The following is a 6,000-nucleotide window of genomic DNA, read 5'->3' as shown; positions in this document are numbered from 1 at the left end:
TATTAAAGTTTTTGTGACCGTATTTAGATTTCCGTTCTTATTTTAACATTTAATATGGTGGCTACACCTCCTCTCATTTGATGGATTGCACAACTTGGACTATGATACATAACCCTTGTAATCCCTTTGTGATAATAATCATGATGAATGTCCTCTAATTTATGGTTATTACTAAATCTCTTAATTTAGTAGTGGATGTCATGCAATAACCTTTGTTTTAGATCATCTTTCATTTTTTTCTTTATATGTAGTGATGTAATACTTTATAAATTCCTATTTATCTCTATATTAGCTTATTTCCTTCACTACATATTGATTAGTATGATGTAATCCATAACTATTGTTATGTCATTTAAGGTTGTTTGGATTATTATTGTTGTTATTTGGTTAATAACATGTAGTAAATTCCTTAGTTAAACTACTGTAATTTTTGTATGAGATTTTCTTAATTATATATTACTTAGTATGATGTAATCCCTAACTGTTATGTCAATTAAGGTTGTTTGGATGATTATACTTTTGTGGTTAATAGCACCCAATAAATTATTTAGTTAAATTGCATTAATTTTTTTGCATACATCTTGTTATGTCAAACATTGTTGAGTTAAATATTTTTGTTTGCGTAATAATTTCTAAATTTTAAAATGTTTGTGCACCTGCTTTAGCTATTGTTCATAGAAATTTTTTACCAAGATTTGCTAGCTGATGTATTTTCATAGCCTTATTAAAGGCTTGTGATGGGATGGTACTAGATGTTCCTACCCATATCCCTAAGGCCTCCTTTCTATTGATAATAATCAAACCTAATTTCCTACATGATTAATTTATATTGTGTAACCCCTACTTACGATGATTTACAAATCTTGTAACATGGAAAACTTTATGTACTCCTGTACCAAAGGATGGCTCATGATGGGATGGTATTATTGAGAGTACCGTAAGCCTTCTTCCACTCCTATCCCCCTCACTATTAGTAATACATTTGCTCCCACGCACCCCCCATTTTCTCTTAGCTTAATAATTACTACTATATAGGTTACCTCCCCCCACTGTAATCTTAAAACTAACACATAGCCCTAATAAGATATGACATTTTTTTAATTTCTAATTTTTAAGGTTAGTACTTCAATAATCCCATGTTATTTTAACATCTAATTTGCATGTCCTACTTCATGATATATTTAATTTGTGTTACTTTAAGAACTACAAAAGCTATTTATTGGCTATGAAAATCATAATCCTTCTTTCCCACCCACACAATGATAAGTAACTTATCCTTTTTCTTTAGAATCCCACCATGTCTATGGTAACATGTTTGCTCTATGCCCTATCCACTTTGCCTCTCATATGCTTTAGAGAAACCATTCTTGGCCATAAATGGCAATTGCTATTATTTTCCTACTTTTTATATTACCAATTTTGCGATATCTGACAAAATTGGCCTCATTTTTGCCATGGGTCTCTATAAATACCTTTCCTCAATGGCCCTTAGCACACAAACTCCATCAAACAACTCGCTTCACAACATACATCTAGCTCCAAAATCTCTTGCATGCTACCTTTGGTTTGTGTAGCTTCTTGGACATGAACAAGGTATACTTGTTCTAAGAAGGTGATAGGGATAAAAACTAGGTATTGTTATTAACACCAGTGACGTAGGATAGTTTATCTAGAGCTTATTAATAGATTGCTTGTTTGATATTGTAGGTAACAGGTGATACCCCTCCCTCCCGATCATTCCATTCTTGTTTATGGTCTAGCTACAACATGCTTTTGGTATCTCTTTTGGATGACTTGCTTGCCCACTATAATGTTGTCATTGTATACACTATATGCTTAATACAATTCTAGATTTGGCCATTATGGTTTATTGATGCTATGTTTTTAACACACATATGCAAACACATGCACCCTTTCCCTCTCTTTTAACACATTGATTCACAAAAGAGAGACTTTAGCTCCTTGACTTTGTGGGACAAGCTTAGTTTGGCTAGTCCACCATAGGATTAGAATCAATGGTGCTTTGTAATTGGCATCACACAATGACCAAAAAATGGACAAACTTTTGTATTTTTATATTTTATTATTTGCAACTCCAATATTAAATTTACTGACAAAGTACCCCATTTCTATGATACTACTTGCATTCTTTGTTTGCTTTGGCTAAGTAGCATGTGTTTTTATCTAACTCAATTGAGGAATGTAGGTCCATACGTTAACAGTCCATGCTCTTCATCATCATATTCCTATTTCATGTACATATTGTCTATTGAGCCAATGTAATCAACATATTCTAGGTCCATACTTGCACATGAGCAAGACTTAGCAAAGAGGGAGTCAAAGAGGATATTGCCAAAACAAGCATGGAATGCGGGATGAGGGCGCACGCACGCACGCACGCACGCATTCACGCACACGCACACGCACACACACACACACACACACACACACACACACACACACACGCACGCACGCACGCACGCACGCACGCACGCACGCACGCACGCACGCACGCACGCACACACACACACACACACACACACACACATGCACATGTATTTGTGGGTGTATACACACACAAACACATATCTTTATATACAAATATGCAACGTGTATGTGTGTCCCCTCTTGTAGGAAATTGTAAAATTTTATTATTCATCCTTACATGAGTCTAAGTAACATGATGACTGCAATTAAGATGGAAAATATAGGTAGAGTATTATCCATATATTGTATACATGAGGGATGGGTAAGGCTATTAGAAAGTGTGGAGCAATGGAAGCAAGGATAGATTTGTTTTAAACACAAAGAATATAAAAGAACAAAAGGAACACAATGAATTCAAATAGAATTGACTAAGAAAATGGAATCTATATACCTAGGCTCAATTGTGTGCAATGGTACATGCTATGGGCAACCAGCAAAGTGCTATAATCTCCCTCTCTTCATGGGAACTAGTGTGCTAAGTATCAACATATATAAGAGTGGAGAAGAAGCTACTTATAAAAAGGTAAAAATAATTACATAAAAAACACCACATCAATTGTATCAAATGTGGTAAAAAATATATCCATCTAGGACTAGATGCCCCACCATGAAATAGAAATGCACTCTAGATGTAGACCTTGTCACCCAATATATGCACTTCACTAACACCCTTACTTGAATTTCCCTTAAATTGAGTGTGAGGAATACAATAAAATTGTATTGATTGATACAATAAAATATACAATCATTAATGACTCATCATAGTACATATAACAATGACAATTAGATATAAATATGGATGCCCAAGTAATGGGTGATCAAGCCACTAAAGAAGGTGCCTTAAAAAGATACTAATGTTGATGTTGACCATGCAAATCCTTGACTACTGCAAAGAATAGAAATAACTGAATCTCGATGGCGATCACTAATGCTTTTTAGAAGCATGTCATGACCATTATTTTTGCTTTTATTGCCAAAGTATCCCCATGTGTGAGAACATATTAGGAGCAAATACTACTCTATCAAATATCCCATCATGAAATTCAAAGGCAAGCCAACTTGAGGATTTGAATTTGCCAAACTCTATTAATGTCGTGGAAAGGCACACTCAAGGTCCACCACACCTACATATGGATAAGGCTCCAATGCCCCACCACAACTACCATCTTACACTCCCACTCTAGCACTAGAGAGTCGTGAGGGATGATAGCACCATTGAGGCTAGAAAGGTGTAAAGGCTGATGTAGCCTTTGCCAGTTAGCTACAGTTGGAATCTGAATTTGAGGATGACATACTCCTTACAAAGATGCCCTTTCTTACCATGGTGGTAGCATTGAATTTTCTTCTTCTAGTACTTGTCACTTGTCTCTCAAGCAACTAATGCACTTAAAGGGTGGCCATTGGCACAAGATGATAATTGCACCTACAATGCAAAGGAGCACCATGCTCAAGCAACATCAAGGTCACATGATGAAAATAGACTGTGGATGTCAATGTTTGAGCTTGTAAAGCTTTAGCCACACCATCAAACTTCAAAGGTAGTTGGTAGAGTATAATCCCCACAATATGGCATTGGGAAGGACAAATTGCATGTTGCCAAGTTGATGTTGTATTTGTGCCACCCTAAGAATAAATGATCGATTCATATCATAAGCCTTTGGAGAAATGACTAAATTGTATCAAATGCCTTAAAGTAGATGGTCTACAACTTTCCATAAAGTGTCATGACTTGCATGGTCGATGGACCCTCATATAAAGTTTTAGTCTCCCACACCTTGGAGATGTCTTGACAAAGGAGGTAACCACTAGGAGGACTTCCTTCAAGGTGCACTAAAGGAGGACTGACTATGCCCTAGCATTTGCATTGTCTTATTCAAAGACTACCTCCTCATAGTTGTCTTTCTCCCAACCATTGGGAATAGGATAGGCTTTCTAGGATGTTGGGGTGATCCTGAAATGATGTACCAAAGTCGCTTTTGCACAAAGCAAGCTTTCACAATAGCAATCCAAGTTAGATAGTTACATCCTTTAAGCTTTCATCGATATTGCATCATGGAGGAACCATTTAGGTGAGATGTAGAGAAAAGAAAGTAAGGGAAAAGAGAGAGACAAGCACTAAGATGAACAAACTAAGGCCATGAGTTCAATTATTCAAGAAGAAAGAGAATAGTTTAGTTAGAGAGAGAGGAATAGATGCAAAGAAAGTGTAGTGACAAAAGCATGACAATCAACATGTATGATTGTGCATTTGAAATGCATCAAAAAATGCAAATAGGTTGAAAAGATAGATGGTAGAAGATGAGACTAGCAAGGGGGAAAATGTGAATGAATTGCATAGTACAACAAAACATCAACAATTGAGATAATATGATAGTAGCTAATCAGGAAGAACACGTGCTAAAATAGTCAAAATGCATATGCAACAACAAAAACATATTGTATAGGTTGTCAAAAATATGTTTCCCTAATGTTAAAAACTACCACCAACTCAAGACCGAAGCCTTCTTGGTTTAGGATAACAATAAAATAGAAAATTTGGAGTAGTGTATGTTCAATTTGACTTTAAATCAACAATCAAACACAATGGCTAGCATAAGAAACAAGAGACTTGGGCTTTGATACTGTGTCAAAAAAGAGTAGAACAACAAAAGTAAAGAGATAGTGCTAATAGATCTTTTGTGACATAGAGAATGTAAAAGAACAACAAGAACACAATGAACACAAAGACAATAGACTTGGGAAATGGAATCCATATATCATAGCTCAAGAGTGTATACAATAGCACAAGTTATGGGAAACTAGAGTGTTGCAGTCTCCTTCTCTCCAATAAGAAGTAACTTATGAAGTATCTATGTACATGACTCATACAGGATATGGTGCAAGCTATGGGTAGCAAGAGTGTTGTGGTTTCTCTCTCTTTAGAAGGAAGCACTATATGGAAGATCTAGGTATATGATCTTGGGGGAGAGGTTGCCTATAAATAGTCAAAAAGAAATACATAAATAATACAAGGTCTGCAGCATTAAATGCAACCCAAAAATATAGTGAGCCATCATTAAATGCACCACATGAAACAAAAATGCACTCTAGTTATAGCCCATGTTACCCAACATATATACTTTGCTAACAAAGGGATCTCATTACCAACTTGGTAGAATCTATCTCCTTGAAAGACAACTTTCAATGATGATTAATTATGACCTCATGACATACAACATGACTCATGAAATGTATTTGAGAAATGTGACAACATATTCTACAACTTATCGATAATCTTAGTCTCATATCATATGAACGATCATCTTTATGTTTAAGTAATTTTTATGTATTTGCCAACATACCAGGATAGACACATTAATGCCCTATCTATGTACCAATGCACAATCCACAAGGAAAATTATGACATCTAGGGTGAAATTTTGGATGTTGCTCTGCATGTTATCATCCAACTTGGGAAAGATAGATTAATGAATAAAGGGAGGTCAATAGTGAAAACTCAAGAAAAAAGCAAAA

Source organism: Lygodium microphyllum, chromosome 4 (genome assembly GCF_053477565.2).
Source record: "Lygodium microphyllum isolate KBCC chromosome 4, Lygodium_microphyllum_v1.1.10, whole genome shotgun sequence".
Taxonomy (NCBI): Eukaryota; Viridiplantae; Streptophyta; class Polypodiopsida; order Schizaeales; family Lygodiaceae; genus Lygodium; species Lygodium microphyllum.
The sequence above is the reverse complement of the archived record's forward strand: the minus strand, read 5'-3'. Positions refer to the sequence as shown.